The sequence below is a fragment of the Rattus norvegicus genome, chromosome 1 (assembly GCF_021556685.1).
Source record: "Rattus norvegicus strain SHRSP/BbbUtx chromosome 1, alternate assembly SHRSP_T2T, whole genome shotgun sequence".
NCBI classification, from domain to species: Eukaryota; Metazoa; Chordata; class Mammalia; order Rodentia; family Muridae; genus Rattus; species Rattus norvegicus.
The window spans coordinates 51,875,001-51,892,745 of NC_141534.1; the positions used below are offsets into that span (position 1 = coordinate 51,875,001).

General features: G+C 43.4%; 1 protein-coding gene and 1 long non-coding RNA gene across 6 annotated transcripts in view; one reads left to right on the forward strand and one right to left on the reverse strand.

Annotated features, from left to right (window-relative positions):
- The window catches only part of Prkn (parkin RBR E3 ubiquitin protein ligase), a 1,215,323-nt gene that overhangs the window by 962,042 nt on the left and 235,536 nt on the right, over window positions 1-17,745 (reverse strand).
- Window positions 1-17,745, forward strand: part of LOC148006970 (uncharacterized) — a 38,506-nt gene that overhangs the window by 8,322 nt on the left and 12,439 nt on the right. Inside the window, exon 2 of the long non-coding RNA XR_015649443.1 lies at window positions 9,761-9,843. This is a non-coding gene — a long non-coding RNA (uncharacterized LOC148006970). The remainder of the gene's footprint in view (window positions 1-9,760; window positions 9,844-17,745) is intronic.

Consider the following 17,745-nt stretch of genomic DNA (forward strand, 5'->3'; position numbering starts at 1 on the left):
AACAGCTTGGTATTGTAGTCTTAACATGAGGATTCTAACCTGGACACTATCCAAGCCTATCCACCAAGGTCATGACTAGCTTTTAGAACTTCTAAGCTTATACGGACTGTGATCCCTGAGGCACAGTCCCAAGAAGTGTTAAGAGTACTAACATATGCAATGTTACATCATTTGTAATGGAAATCAAGCCTATCCCACACCTATCTTGATAGAACCCAGGACAAACATGACTGAGTTTCCCTCTAGGTCCCAGCTCTCAGCCCCAACAGCTAGTACACGGCTGGTGAGGGCTGAGAATTGACAGCTGTCAGGGTGGTCAGCAGCACCAGGTACGGTCCTTTCCAGCGAGGCTCGAGTGTCTGGACTCAGTGTAGCTGCAACCTGGAACTGATGGGATGTCTCAGGGGTCTCCAGGGCATAGGCTGCTGTCAGCTGTGAGCAGATTTCTTTCTGTATCACCTGTAGGTCTTTTAGCCTGGCACACAAATCATTATTACTATGACATGTTGGTTCAGTAACATCATCTAATACAGTCAGGGGGGCTGAGGCCCCATATAAGATCTCAAAGGGGGTAAGGCTGAATCTGGAAGGGGTATTTCTTGCTCTGAAGAGAGCAAGAGGGAAGGAGTGTCACCCAGTCTGTGCCAGTCTCCATGGTTAATTTAATTTGGTCAGGGTCTCTTTTAAAATTTTATTTATTTACTCTACCTGTCCTGAACTTTGAGGTCTGTAAATACAATGTAATTTCCAATTGACCTCTAAATACTTGGCCACACCCTGGCTTACCTTGGCAACGAAAGTAGGGCCTTTGTCTGGCCAGATTACCTTGGGCATTCCAAATCCGGGGAAGATTTCTTCCAGTATCTTCTTGATGATTGCAGAGGCCGTCTCTCATTTGGTGAGGAAAGCTTCTATCTATTCCTGAAAAAGTATCTACAAGCACTAGGAGATACTTGTGATTATATTTTTCTGGTTTTATCTCAGTGAAGTTCACTTCGACTTTTCACTAAACTCTCTAGGTCTCTTTGCCCTGTTTGCTTGCTAAGCATTCACTTATTGACATACCTTATACTTTCTACTGTCTCTCTGGCTAAAATCTTAAAGTCTGTTACATATACCTTAACTACTTGGACAAACTTTTTATCTCCTAAATGAGTCCATTTCTGTATTTGGCAAAGTGAGTCTTTTCTTTGTTCTCTGGGGGAGTATAGCTTTCCCCTCAAGCGTGCCATTGTCCTTTATCTTTTAAGCAATTTGGGCCTTTTCTAAGTGAGGCCATCCCTTAGTCCGATCCCAGTTCCCAGTGGCTGTCTCTTGCAGGCCTGCAACCAGGATGGGCTCCTGCATAACCATTTTTCGAGCCACTTTATCTGCTTCGTTATTGCCCCATGTCACTGAATCTCTTCCCTCCTGATATCCTGAGCAATGAATAGTACTCACAGTTGTTGGCTTCACTAGGGCATCCAAGAGATGGTAAAGGCATCTGCAGTGCTGATGTACTGGGGGGGGGGGGTAGAGGTTCAGCCATCCCAGATAACATTGTGTTGTCCACCATGGCAGCACCCACTTGTCTCTGACCTTCATTCATGAAGAGAACTGTTCCCGTCTGTGGACAAGGTCCTCGGCTTTCAGCAGGGGTCAATCAACCAGTCGCAGAGGTCTTTCCTCCATCCATGGGCTTCTGCCAGTGCTTGACACTCATGTTGCAGTGGCTCCAGGTCCGGATTGGGCAGCAAGGTGACCAGATTATCCCCAACCGGTAGAGAATCTAGTCCATGGCAGCTGACCAGTGGTCCCATCTTTTGGGACACTCTATTCAAAGGCAAAACATCAGCCACTCTATCACAGTTTAAGTCCTGGATTGGGTGATAATTGTTAATGCCCGGCTGGCAGGAGTGATGTGTTCCAGGCAGATCAGGACTAAGTCACACATCCCCCAGCATCAGGTACTGGTGCACTGAGACAGGTCTTAAGCTCCACATACACAGTCTGTAGATATGCATACACATGGCCTCACCCAGCTATTTCAGCCCACGCAAGCCATTTTGGAGAGCAATTTTCTCATGAGCAAGGGATAGGGGCAGTCAGGGATGACCATGAATTAGTGGGTGGGTTACCCGGCCCACGCCAAGGTCCACTGTTCTTCGGGCAGTCCATAAGTATTGTTCGTTGCCAGTAGCCCCTGGCACTCAAGGTCTTTGGATATTGGCCCACTGGAGGGGGGCATAGGAGCACAGAGCATTGGGTCCCTGCATCCACACTTCCCTTCTATCTCTGTACATAGCCAGCACTCTAGGACCAAGAAGCTCTCCAGTGGCCCCTCTTGTTCTTTCTTGGGCAGTCCCTGACCCAGTGTCCTTTTTTCTTTGCATTAGGCACACTGATCTTTAGCCAGGAATTCTCTTCTGTTGCCAGGTACTATCTTCCTAGGTTCCCTAACTACTGTGGCCAGTATATGTTCCTCTCTTGTCTTCTATCTCTCTTTAGCTCTCTAATTTCCTCTTCTTTTTGTCTCTTTTCTTCCCTAGCTTCCTGCTCTTTTTATCCTCTTTCTTTCTTTCTTTTTTTTTTCAGTCTCTCTGCATCTTCTTCTACAGCTATTAGGTGCTGTCCACTTTTCTGCACAGACCCTGAACCACGCATCGACTTATTTTCTCTGCAACTTACAATAACTCTCTCAGTGACTTAGCTTATTAACCCTTCAAGTTTCTGTAACTTTCTCTTCATATCCTTTCCTTATCTTAGCCAGATTGGTGGGGCATTTTCCAGCCCCTCAGAGACCCACCCTTGGAGCCTGGCGGCAGACCTGGCACTCCCTACCTTCAGGCGTCTGAAGAGAGCAGGCAGAAGTGAGGGCCTTCTATCCGTGTCTGGAACATTTTTTCTGGTCTCCAGTAGGATTCCGTCTTTCCTCGGTGGTAAAGAAGATCTGTAACAGTTACTAACAAGCATCTCACGTGGGATGGTGAGAAAACAAGAAGGGAATCTAGAGAAGAGAGGTCCACTGAAGAGGACAAATAGCATTTAGTCACACAGCTAAACCAGGAGGCCTTTCTTGGAACAAAAAGGCCATTGTCAGTGTCAGCTCCATGGCTTTGCCTCTCAAGAGAACCAGCCTCCAAATGACACTAGGCTTCTAGTAACAACTAATAACAAAAGGATGGAGAGATGGTTAGAACCTGGGTGCTAGATGCCAGGGGGCTGATAAAAGAATTGTAACCAGTTCACCTGGGGCTATCAGGACCTCAGTAGTAGCCCTTTACCAAACTGTCTCACTGGGTTTAAAGGGGCCAAGGAAAAGAAAACATTAATCCTGACCTTGGCCACCGCCAAGTAATTTAGTGCTGGAGACTGACTCCTCCCTTGGAATAAAGACAGCAGATAAGGCAGGCTTCCTTAAAGAACTTCTCTAAATGAGTGCTCTCCTACTGTGAGCAAATGTCAGAAATTCCTTTCCTATTCTTGTTTTCCTTATAGCCCCACCTAGCTCTCAGCCTTTTTAGATTATTCTTCCTGTAGCATTTCTAACACAGCCTGTCCCTTTTTTATAGCCTATTAACAGCATTTCTGATCTTTTAGGCAGCTACGCACTAAGTGTCATACGGGCTGAAACTCTGCCTTTAAGATTCTTTGCTCCCAAGCAATATTTACTCACTTCTCTAGCTTATCTCAGCTGGCTGCGAGCACAAGCACAGATAAAACACTGTTTTAAAAATTAACTTTGGCTATCAACCAACACACCGCCACTAGAGCGGGGTCCACAAAATTAAGTTCCTTACTCACTAAGCATTAAGGGGACCAAGTAAAACTCTTCAACGAACAAAGCAAACAGTTTCATGATTTCAAACACAGTCGTCGGTTCAAGATTTTAAACACGGTCGTCAGTCCAAATTCAAACACGAATAAAAAGTCAAAAAAACACTGGACAATACCACAGAAAACAATCCAGACAAACAAGACCAAGACAAAGCATCCTATAACCAATTTCCACAGATGCCTGGTACCTTCAGTACCTGGCCCAAACTGCAGCTTAACCTTAGCTGCTTCTGGGATACCAAACACAGGAATAGAATACAGACAACAGACACTAACACATCTAAGCACACTTGTCCGTGCCTATACTCAAATAGGCTGCCGAACTCGACCTCCGAAGTCAAGTCACAGTCAGATCTTTTTGACTGTCCGTTGCCGGGTCCTCCCGACAAAATTCGGCTCGTGGAACGTCTCTCACGCGTCCCAGAGCCAGGACCCGACAAAGGCTGGCTCTCGGAACGTCTCTCACGCGTCCCAGAGCCTGCGCGATTGGGGCGTCCCCCGGTGCGCTTTCTAAAAAGGAAAAAAAGAAAGAAAAAGACTATTCGGAGTAGGAAACCCTTCTACTCACAGGCGCCTGTCCAGAGCGGGAAACCCTTCCGCTCAAGTACACTCAAATACGGGGCAGGAAACCCATCTGCCCAAGTGTACTGTCTGTCCGGGGCGGGAAACCCTTCTGCCCGAGTGCACTCAAATACGGGGCAGGAAACCCATCTGCCCAGATGTACTCGAAAACGGGGTGCACTCAAATTCGGGGTGGGAAGCCCTTCCACCCGAGCACACCCAACTTAAACCTTAGACCATGGCACAATACACAGTACGAGAAGCACAACATACACGCACACACATACATACACATACACGGCGGCCGCTTTCCAGCACTCACACTAACGTACCTCCAAGTGGCATTCGGGGTTCCAGGGGTCACGCTCCGATCCCGGACGAGCCCCCAAATGAAAGAGCGTACCCCAAAACGGGGAACCACGTCTCTCGCTCCGATCGCAGGGTGGGGTGCCCCCAGGAATCACGAGGAGCCATTCTTGATGTAACAGCAAGAGGTAGCTTTATTAACGAGATCCCAGGTCTTAGCGGGATCCCGGGTCGACACGTATCTCACACAGGAGACAGAGGAATCGACCCCGAGCCTCCAGACTCGGGGGTTTATATAGGGGAGGTAAGGGGCGTTCACGCGGTTGCACATGATTGGTCAATTCAAATGGTGCACAGTTACTTTCGGCGCGAAATTACATCAGCAAGGAGTACGTGCTCTCCAGCAGCTCGGCAGGCAGGTAGGGTGACTCATCTCACTCAGGGGGGTGAAGGAAGGGGAGGGGGTAGCTACGGATGGTCAGTGTCCTTGGGGCTGATAGCTGGTTTGGCAAGTCCGATCTCTGGCTCTCCCTCAGGCACGTCCCGCCCTGCACATCTGGACTCTGACAATGAGCAACCTTTATGAAACTCTAGTTCTGCACATTCGGGCTCTGACAATGAGTAACCTTTATGAAACTCTAGTTCTACAGTAGCTGAAATCAAGTATTTCAGTGACTCCGTTCTGTGTATTTCTGCAAGCCCATACAAAAAGGAAAAGAGAAATGCATACTCATCTTTAATATCTTTAATATTTTATAACCATTGGTCTACAACAAACAGCATTTTTAGATCTACAGACTCTGCTTAAAGGGAAATCTTGTGAAATACGTTTCTGTAGTCGACTTTGCAGGACTTTTTAGAAGGTAAAAACCAAATGGTAATTCAAAAATATTTCTGGTATTAAAAAATAATCTGCTTCAGGATGAACATGAACGTTACAGTAGGGGATGCTACCAGATTAATTATGGGATAGAAATGCCTCAAGGAGAGGAGGAGCTAGAAAGGGTGCAGCCCTTGTGTAGGAGGGACTACCAATCACCAGCAAACGGCCTTTTTGTACAAATACAGACCAGCTAAACACACGGCTACGTAGGAAACACGCACTTTTTAAATTAGGCTTAACATCATACAACAGATGCTGGGTTTTCTCTTCTACCCCAAGAACAGCTGCAGTGCTGTTGGACATGACAGGTGTCAACTGTGCAATGTGGATGATAAATTGCAGAAACAATGACATAGCGTTAGTTAACAATCCATTTTAAACATCACAAGCATTTAAATTTCACTTACAGGAAAAAATATCATAAATTTGGCAACCAAAATCCATAAAGGAATTTAACCAAGGGCGAGAATTCACTTTGGGCGGAATGACATTTTTACAAGTTGCCTGTCACCTTCACTCTGATTGTGAGAGTAGAGTCCAGTATGAAGCAACCCCGTAAACAGAGCCTTCACCAAGAGCCTCCATCCTTTTGCTCCAACTGCCTGGGGTACAAATCCTTAATCCAACCTACTCCTTAAGAATTACTTTTACCCTTGACAAATGTTTCCTCTCTTGGGAGCCTGGATCTGTCAGGCCGACAGGAGTTGGAACCTCAGAACCCCCTTTGCTTTAAACCAAACAAGATGTCTTAACGATTGAGGGAAAAATTCCCTGAGAAAGAAATCACAGAATTCCCTTGCTCATAGCTGAGATCCTTTGTTCTTATCTGGAAGCATCGAGTACCGGAAGGAAGTTGCTCATGAAGGGCAAGCTTCACATTGTTGACAACAGAATACAGCTGTGACTAAAGCCAGTGTTGTGCGCCTTGAAGGTAACCAAAAATTCTTTAATCAGACTTAAGACCACTCAGCAAGAGGGCAGCCATGCTTGGGACCAGAAACCTTATCAACCACTCAGTGCTCAAGGAACAATGGTTCCTGGAGGAGAACCTGCAACCACCACTTTCCTAAGCCAGTGTAATCCCTAAGTGCATCCTAAATATTTGCCCATATGTACACAGATAAGTGTAATCCTTAGCCTTCTTCAGGAAAACTCTTTGCAACAGACAGAGACCATTACAGGAAATGACAACCCAGCACAGATGAGAGCTGTGGACCCAGTCCCAGCAGAGATGTCTAGAAAACACCCCCACACCTAAAGCTCAAGGAACACTGCAGGGAAGGAAGCAGGGAGAACTTAGGAGCCAGACCATCAGGGTGCTTACTGTGAGATTGTGTCTCTTAGGAAACGCAAAAGCCATACCCCGTAAGGTCTCACCATCGTGAGTAGATATTAGCTGAACGTTTAACACAAAAGAAGGCAAGGAGGGGTACTCAAGAGGGGTCAGAGGCAGGACAGGGAAGACCGAAATGATGCATTACATCATAATCTCAAAAAATAGTTTTACAAAGTTGGTGCCATGATGCACCACAGTACATCGCTTGCCCATGAGCCGTGGTCATTTCTGGTGTGGAACACGAATGATGCCAACTGTTTACCTGTGTGACGTCCTGCTGAGAGAGATTATGAACAGCAAGGTGAGACTTATGACAGAAACCATCCTGGGGATGCTGGGAAGCAAAGAAGAGCAGAGCGGAGAATGACATCACGAGAGAGTGGGATGGCCTCACACCCACTGCTGGATCGTTTGCCACCACCTCCCTGAGCAATGCAAACAGCTTACAGTTTCAAGGCAGTCCTTGGGGTAGTTACTGCAGGAGAACCTGGAAGTGCGAACTGCTGCGCTGACACACAATCCCACTTCCCAGGGGATTCCAGCAGCCACGAGGGAGGAAATGATTCACATCTTTGTTTGTCTTAAAGAAATTGGTCTTCCCACCATGAAGACACAGTGGGTGGGGGGTATTCGTCCCAGCAGCGATGTTGAAGGGTAATTCTCCTACAAAGCTGAATTCCATGTTGAATTCCATTGCTCATCTCTTACTCCAACAGAGAAAAGTGTGAGGGTATAATTCAGTAACTAACACAGCATATAGGGATAGAAATATTCGCATTTGTATGATATTTGTACAGACAACAAATGTATATTTGTGGACAGTGTAAGACATGAATACAGTAACTATTTTAAGATTTGCAGAGGACAAGATACAGCTGCCTTCTTAACCACAGTGTATACATTTAGCACTGGCAATGTATTTTGATAGTTTTTGTGGTAAAGATGATAAGATGTCTGGAGTGTTTCATTTCCCACGTGAAGTTTCCTTAAATAGACATACTTGTGAATAAATGGAAACAAAGAATGGCTTACTTTATAGCCCCTGTCAATAAACACTTCAACATTCCATGACTGTATATTTGGTTTTAAACGACTGAAAACCCTTCTGAATGCCTTGGTTAGACAGGGGTTGAGCCTTCCTGGTGGTGTTCAGACCAAGTGAAGAAACCCCATGAGCTTCAGAAGCAGGATGGGCAGCTTGTAGGAGTCACGGATTTACAAAACTACGTCATGACGTATTGCACATTCAAGCTGCCCAACTTTGCAGAGGGAAAAGGAGAAGTGAGATCCACGAGGGGCTTGCAAAGAACAGAGGGAGAGAAGGCAGATTTCAGTTACTCCTCTGCCTGAGACAGTAACCAATTAACAGCACAGTCTGGAGGAAAGGAGAATCAAAGTAAAGCTCAACACAGCCTGGCTTCTCCCAAACATTCCGTTCCTTTCTCACTGGCAGGTAGCACAGCATTTTCCAGTTCATCCCAAAGGAAGACTGCCATTCTTCCTACAGCCCCATAACAGCACTGCTCTGTCACAGACAGTCATCCTACTAAGGGATTAAACTAAAATGGCAGCACTTCCATTCAGGTTAGCTTCCTAAGCCTTTATCTCTAAGATTACATGGTAGAGAGTAGCTATTTTAATATATTCACTGAGTTCACACTTGTTACTTAGTGCCTCCAGCTGCAGAGGCTGCTGGTTCCAGGACCCTTGAGCTTGAGCAGTGCTATTGTGCTGGTTTTTGAGCCAAGTAAAGATATACACTTCAAAGTGGGTTTTCCTCACACCTGTTAAAATGTATTCACATGTATTCACCTGTAATAGTACAGATCCACATAAGTGTCCTCAGTTGGCTAATTTGAGGTACGGGCAGGCAGCAGCAGCAGCTAGGTTGAACCTACTGTGAGTCTGGCAAAGTGTCCATTATTCTGCAACATCTTTGGGCACAAACCCACAAATAAGAGTAAAATTCTGCTATTTTTAAAGTGGTGTTGTCTACTGGCATTTTGCCATCTCTAAGTGACTATTTTATGTCGCTTAGAATTACGTGTCATTGTAACATTTATAATCTTGAATACAATAATATGATTTTTTTTGATGATCTGTAGAAATACAAAATTGTAAACAAGTTATAATTATATAAAATACTATCACTAAGAGACAACCCAGTACTTTCGAAGACAGCTTCATTCATAGGCAGACAATAGTTAGCAATGAAGGAAGCCCCGAGTGTGGGAAGACAAGCGCCACAGCAAATATGGGGATCCAATGGCTATGACTGAGCAGATGGCTTCCCATGGTCAGAAGAGCTGGGATGAGAACTACTGAGGTTCCTGCAGACCATACTCATAATCTCAGCATCTTCACGCTGTAAGCATTCATCGAGAGTGGCTGTTAAAAATATGTAATTTAATTAAGAGGTGTAAAGACCTAATCTCAAATTTCACTAGCAAAATATACTTTCGGAATGCAGTATTCTGCGTGTTCTGCCTAGTGGGACATCCTGGTACTTGTCAGTACTGCTAATGGGACTCTATTTGCGATAAAATAACCCACTAAGCCCTTTCAGATGGAGGCAGTTACTTTTAATCTTTCAAAAATTAGTAACATGTTTATATGAGATATGCTACACCTTCCTCCCCCACCCAAATTATGCCATTTTCAAAGATTCTTTTCCTTCACTATCAGACTCTTAAAGCCCCATCTGGACTAGTGAATGTGTGCCAGTGTCTCTCCTCACGCAGTTACATGGTTGCCATTACCCAAGGGCTAGTGTGGAGAGTTGCTGTCTGTACCGGCGACCCTGTTGCCTGAGTGTGTTCATTACACTGCTAAGTGCTGTTGTGCGTTCTTTCTCTCAGGCCCAACTTCCCCTCTCCAGAGAAACCAGAGGCTCACAGGAGAGCAGCTGGGGCGGTGAGGAGCCAGTTGCTACTCAGAGGAGGTAAGGGTGGTTAATTACTCTGATGGAGCCCCTGCTTTGTGCAGAGAAGAAAATTATGTGTCTGACTAACACAGGAAGTGACAGCCCTAGATTTGTTTCTTTCTTCTTTTCATAGCTTTCTGTATTCAAAATAGCAAAGTAAATATATATTCTGCTGGGAGGCATTTTGATAAGTTCAATTAAATATGCTGCTGGGCTGTGGAAGCTTCTCTCTCTCTCTCTCTCTCTCTCTCTGTGTGTGGTGTGTGTGTGTGTGTGTGTGTGTGTGTGTATGAGAGAGAGAGAGAGAGAGAGAGAGAGAGAGAGAGAGAGAGAGAGAGAGAGATCAACCAGTTTTTTTTCCCAAAATGAATCTTTTTCAAGATTTTTTCCTATAGGTAGGTCAAAAGCTTTAATGAACTATATTCTCAGTTTTACCTAATTTTCTCTCTGGTCTAATTCTTAATAAGTCACTTGGAACAAATTGAGGACAGCATTTTACACTTTTACAAAGCATCTCATTTTTCTAAATGGGAATTTGAGTAAAGATAGACTGCTGTTTTGTGTCTGTACATAGAAGGTTAAAATCTACTTAATAAGCCAATGAGACAATATTTTTATAAATGAGAAGGTACAGTCTGTGTGAGCCATGGAGTCCAGTCTGGGCGTGATGCAAAGTGGTCCTAAGTTAAACAGCTGTTTTGAATACGTAGTGCTCCTGCTCTACGATCTCAGCAGCTGGAAGAAATTACCGTCCAGAGAGACATGTGCGTCATTTGAATTAAACAGATGCAGGCTGTGAAGGAAATCCAACAGCTCAGGGTAATAGATGCAAACAATATTACCAAAACTCCAAGGAATTTTTATTTGTTTATTCATATTGATAGCAAATATTGTCATCCTTGTGACACAACATATCTATACCCATAAAAGGTTTTGGCTCTTTACAAAAATCTAAAGAAAGGGGGCTGGGGATTTAGCTCAGTGGTAGAGCGCTTACCTAGGAAGCGCAAGGCCCTGGGTTCGGTCCCCAGCTCCGAAAAAAAGAACCAAAAAAAAAAAAAAGTTAAAAAAAATCTAAAGAAAGGATGTCAATTCCTCAAGAAAAGTTACACACACATGTGTTCACAGTTCTCCATTTGGCAGCATTCTTGATACAATGTATTGATTGCCATAGGATAGTTTTCTTTATTCCCTCAGTTGCCACATGTGTCCTCCTGGGGTCTATCTTGTGCAAAGTGTATCACAGCAATTTAACTGTACTTGCTATAGGGGACAAGGACCAAGGACCAAGGAAGATAGAGAAACAATGACGAGGTTGAAGCAATATTTGTTTCAAAGTAACTTAAATGTCATTTCCAATTCAAAATTCGTTTGACCCACTTTAATGAGCAAAAGCCTGTACTTAAAATTGCACGTTGTTCGTACATGGGTCCAGATGGTGCCCTTTGGAATAAATGCGCTCTCAAATGGAGCATCCCGGGGAGCCTCCACATGCCCTAATGTAACAACATTTCTCCCAGATTATGCCATTTAATTTCTGTGGCTTTTTGTATCTTGTGCAGCTTATGAAAATGTGTACAACTCAGACACCAGACTGGGGTTCATGTATCAGGTGTTCTGAGACCTAACTTGTGAATGGGACACTCGGATTTTTGACACATTATCACTTTCTTGGACTTACCGGTATTCTATGATCTTGACTATTGATATTAAACAAAAAAATGTAAATATTGGCAAACATTTGGAAGTCAACATAGCAGTACTTCCAACAGTTAAACATGGTACCAGATGGCACCATATGACCCGGCAATTCTGTGCCTATATATGCCCCAAAGAAATGAGCATGTGCATACCACCTATTCAGAGCAGTATTGTTCCTACTCTAAAAGTAGAAATCCAAATGTCTATCAGTACAAGAGTGGGTAAATAAAATATTATAGACATGTATGTGATGAGATATTATTGGCAATTAAATTAAATATTGTAGACATACATTCGTGATGAGATGTTATTTGACAATTAAAATGAAGCCGACTCATGCTGCTTCTACAACATAAATGAGGAAAACATGCTAAGTCAAAGCAGGCTTAGAAGCAATACAGAATGAATTATTGCATTCATACCAAATATCCAGACAGAAAGGGCAAATACACAGCACAGAAATGAGATTGATGGTTGCCAGGGGAGGAAGAGGAGGCAGCAGTGGTGGCGGCAGCGGCGGCGGAGGAGGAGGAGGAGGAGGAGGAGGAGGAGGAGGAGGAGGTGGAGGAGGAGGTGGTGGTGGAGGAGGAAAGGATTGCTTTTGAGTTTGGGGTTTCCTTTTGGAATGGGCAGAAATACTCTAAAATTGATCATGATGATAAACTTACAGTTGTGCAGACACTAAAAGCCATGGAATTGCACACTAAGTGGGTCAATTGTGTAGCAAGTGAATTATGTATCAATAGAGCTGATAAACACACGTTACAAGTGGCTCGTTTTTGCTTTTTTATGTGAGTCCAAGTCTACAATTGTCCTTTGGTTGAGTGGGTACTTTTTTATTTTAATTATTTACTAAAAAGCTCAAGCTGTTTCGAAGTAAAGTGTTTGTAAAAGTGGTTTGCAGTCACCCCAACTGAGATACCCAGCATTCCAAGGGTGTGGTGTGACTTCAATTTCTAACTGGGTATCTAACCCTACCCCTTCCGGGCCACCAGGGAGATGTCTTGCTCCTGGGCCCTGCATCTTCTTCCTTGAGTCTGCCCAGCTCCCTCAGCAGCTCATGGTGTTCACTGCTTCTGTTTTCTTTCCGCTTTGTCATCTTCACAGCTCTTCCCTGGGGTTTCCGACACTGACAAAGTGGCTGTCATGACCTGTAACCCACTCCTTGTCATACAGATGTAGGACTTCTTCGATAGTGCTTTCCATAGCTCACAGGTATCATTTTGGGTCTATACTTCCTTCACAGCAAAGATTATATATGACGTTACTCCTGCGTGCCCTTCAGTATGAGTGACCTGGGTAGCTTTGAGACTCAAGGACATAATCAGCAGTTCTCAACCTGTGGGTCGCAACCCCAGCAGAGGTCACACATCAGACATCCTGCGTATCAGATATTAGCATTACAATTTATAACAGTACCAAACTTATGGTTGTGAGGGAGCAATGAAATAATTTTATGCTGGGGTTTCACCACAACATGAGAGACTGTTTGAAAGGGTCACAGTGTTGGGAAGGTTGACACCCATTGGTCTAAAGCAAAACGGCAAAGCTCAGTAAATGTGTTGAATAATGAGTAAGAAAGAACGTACAACAGGGAACATACACATAATGTGCAGAGAGTTCTTTAACTTAGTAGGAAGCCATTTTCCTGAGGCACTCCATTTGGGGGAGGGGCTGAGAGGAAATGACCCAGGTGAGTAGGCAAGCACTCTATCCTTGGACCACCAGCTCCCTTTTCCTTTTGTTCTGAGATACATCTTGCTAGTTGCTCAGATAGGCCTGGAACTTACAAACCCTCCTTTCCAAGCCTCATGAGTATCTGGGCTTCCCGGCTGGTCACACCAGGTCTGACTGTTCTAGGAAACAGTACAGTAAGTGTGGTTGTGCACAGCTACAATCTCAGCACTTAGGAAGATCGGGAATTGGGAGCCAGACTGAGCTATACAGGGAAGCCCTGTCTCAAAATAACTGGGACAAAATAAAGCAAATCTAAATAAAACAAAGCCACCACTGAAAAAAAATAGCCGATAATTTATTTTCAAGAAAAAAAAACCATGTTGCAACAAATTTGATTTTGATTTCATCACTTACCAATTAAGTGTTGCGGCAGCTAGAATGATTAGGTAAATGAGTAGTTTCGAGTCTATGACATAAAGTTATGTATAGTTATAAGTACAAGCACAGAGCAGACTACCTGGGGGTGCTCTAAAATACTAAAGTATATAAAATGTGACTATAAATATTAAGCTATTAACATTATAGTTGCATTTGTAGAAAAATCCACTTCTTATAGCAGTTTGAAATCATATGACCAAGTAATACCCATGAGAGTCAGAACTTGACCCCCAGTGCCTCAGCCAGATCAAGATGCTGCAAAGGGGAGGAGGGTCCAGTCTCCAGGAGACTCTTCTTTGCTCACGTCAGCATAGCAGAACGATGGGTTTCTACCAGGACTACAGGGAGATGGCAAGAGGCAGGCAGAAGAGGAGGAGGCTCTCTGAGCTGGCTCATGGTTGTCTGGACTCCTATCCACAGACAGAGAAATGACCCATCTGGGAGATAGGAATGGTAGGAACAAATTTAGTTTTGTTTTGATCTCTCAATAATATTTTCTTTAACTATGTTGTAATAAGTAAATTAAACAAAAAGGTGAAGCAGACTGTTCACAGTGGACAAGGGCTGTCTTAAGCCTTACAACACCTATTTTCTGTCTTCATAAAGGTGCTCTGAAGTCCTATAGATATAACTATACAAAACTATATTCATTGTAATTATTTTACATATGACCAAAAGCATCAGAGGCTCAGAAAACTTAGCCACCACTCTATGGCCTACAAGTGGCAGAGTCACTGTTAGGACTTAAGTAGTACAGCCCAAAGCTTTGCCCTTAACCGTGGAGTCTCCAACTCCGTGGTATTTCCCACACTGTGTAAGGGGTATTTCCACATATGTGTAATGGGAAGAGAGAGGGAGCAGGCAGTGAGAACAGAATTTTACTCAAGAGAAAACTATTAGAATATTACCTTCTCTTATTATTTTTGGACACTTTTAGAAAATTAAGTGTAAAGAAACGTGGTTAAAATATCATGGTATTACTTCAAACCTTTGGGAACACATTTTAACACTGAGTCCTTACTTTTAAAATGTTTTCATGCTGCTGTCTCAGCAGAGTTCCGGCTCGATGACTCTCAGCCTTGAACATGGAGAACAGATGGCTAGAGAGGACTGTTAAAAGTGCACATAGCTCCCAAGGGGATGGTGGTGGGTGTCTGCACCCTGAAAAGCTGAGAGGACTGCACCTACAAGGCTGGGAGATTGCTCAGTCAGTGAGGTGACTAGGTTCAAGCACGAGGATGTGAGTTTGATCCCCGGAACCCAGAACAAAGCAGAGGCTAGTGGCCAACACTTATAATCTTATTGCTGGAAGGAAAGGCTAGAAAGGTGGCTGAGGCTTGTTGCTCAGTAAGCATAGACTAGTTGGTGAGTTCCAGGTCAAGGGAGAAACCCAGTCTCAAAGAATAAGTGCCTAGCAAATGAGACAAATACCTGACATAAATCTCTAGCCTACACACACAAATACACATGCACACACATGAACATGTACAGAAGTGTGTGCGCTCACACATGGCACATAGGCACACGCACACACACATACACACACACACACATACACACACACACACACACACACACACACACACACACACACACACACACACACTGTATTTTTAACATCCTTCCCTACCTCCATTTGAGGAGATTCTATACAGGAAACTCGCAAATATTTTTTGAAATAAATGGTATCTCTGTTACTTCTAATATATATAAATACTTTATATTCTATATAGAGCATATATAAATGCCATAAAGAAATACATTAAGCTAGAATTTAGGCATAAGTAAAGAGATAAAGTCTATGTAGCTTTGATCTATAAAGGGTATGAGAAACAAAATTACCACCAAGAAATAAGATACAGAAAACAGGGATGTTTCGCAGTTGTAACTGCTTAGCTGTTTTCTAGAAGTCAGAGCAATTAGTGAGCACTGAGACTCTGGGAACAATCCAGTATTAGTCTTCAATTTTATGCTCCTCTTTCCTGTTATCAAGTCTAAAAGCTCAGATCAGCAACCCTGAGACAAATGACACAGTGGATATCAGCTAACTACTGCTGCAACACCGTGGCTCCTCCCATGCTTCCTGCCATGAGGGTGATGGATTTGACTATCCCCTGGAACTGTGATCCCAAATTAAGTGCTTTTGTTTATAAGTAGCAGGTACAAATGTTTTTGCTTCTCCACAGCTTGATGAGTGGATTGGATATATTCCATATATTATGCTACACACAGGCATGTTCTTTCTCTTTCTGTCTCCGTCTCTGTCTCCCTCGCTCTCCCTCATTTAATCTTGGGCTGATAACCGAAAATTGTCATATAATTTTATAAGAAGTCAAGACTGCTAACATCAGTTCTGGTAAGTGATCAAGCATAACAAATTCAAGGTCATTGATAATAGCCCCCTGCGTTTCTATTACAGTTTTCTTCAGACTCTACAGTAGCCTCTTCTTCACTGGGAGTGCACACGTACATTCTCAAATAAACTTTAACTTGACAGTGCACCACGTCAGGTACTTACTGATAGCAATGGATGCCAGACTAAATGACTTATTAGGAGCTAGGCTGTGACTGGAGGAGGCTGGTTACTAGGGTGAAGCTTTGAAGGGTATATTTTCCCCAGATCTCTTCTCGTGTTTCCCTCTCTCTCTGCTTCGTGACTGCCATGTTGTGAACAACCTTCCTTCACTGGGCCACTGTGGGATGCTTACATTAACCACAGGACCAGAACCAAAAGAGCAAGAAAGACATAGACCAAACCTCTGAATCTTTCCTCCCAAAATCTGTTACCTTGTAACCTATCCGAGGGCTCAGTGGGTAAAGTCCTTTGGCACCAAGCTTAAGCTCCTGACTTCCATCCACAGAAACTACACTGAAGAAGAGAATCAGCTCTTAGAAGTTATCTTTTGATCTTCACTCACATTCTGCAGCATGGAGGCACCCACACAAATAATGAATAATGTTACTGGAATAAACCCAACAACATTTCTCTGGTCCCCATTGTGCCTGATGATGATGACATTACTATCTAATGAGCCTGATGATATCACCATCCAATGAGCCTCATGACATTACTATCTCAGAAGCCTGATGACATCACTATCTCAGAAGCCTGATGACATCACTAGCTAACAGGTTTACATCTTACAATCAGCTCATAAGAAAATTCTATTGACATTACACAAAAAAGGGAGATGACAGTTGTACTCACCTCTCTCCATTTCTATTTCCCATACCTTAGGCAAACCTGCCATATCTCTTCACAAATCTTAATTAATTTCTTAGCTTTTACCAAGTTCCAGCCAGATCTATGTACTTTTTAGTTCTTTAGTATCCTAACAAAATACTAAATCTAGGTACTCTGGGTTAGCTGTGCCTTCTCGGTGATTCCCAGAATGTGGCCCTTCACACATACAACCTTTCAAGAGAGTCCCTTTGTAAGGTCTCTGGTCTCCATCCCATTGTCCTTCCTTCTGAGCAGTCACCCTGATTTTCTCAGAGATGCAAAATGAAAGCCCAAGTCCACACAGCTAGAGAATTGGCACGGCCTGCCTTTAAACTGAAAAGGTCTCTTTGTCTACATACTGCAAACTGTATGTGTGTTTTCTATACAGTAGATAACCTCGTTTGTGGCTCATAATTGGTTCTTGTGAGACAGACAAGAGTGAATGGATCCTCAAACAGAAAGAAGCACAAATATTGAAGAAGGGAACTGGCTTATCTATAAATCTTGTAAAGAAAAACTACAGGTTTAACTAGGCTACACAACTACATAAGCCATATCATTGATCCTACAATAAAACATGCTACATAGTGGGCATCCAATACTAAGCATGCAATAGTTTTATCAAGTAGAGAACCATTTCTAGTCTATGACATTGTCTTTCTTGAAAAGTAGCCAAATGGAATTTGACCAAAGATGTAGTAAGCTTATATGGATGTTGGGACAGGACAGAAGAGATTTAAGGATATATATTTGATGGTCATCACTTTGAGTAAAAACAAAAAGACATAAAAACAAACAAACAAACAACAGAAAAATAACCCAACCCTTGTGAAGCAAAGTCTTTTTCTGGTCTATACACGGAAGTACGAAGACAAGATGGG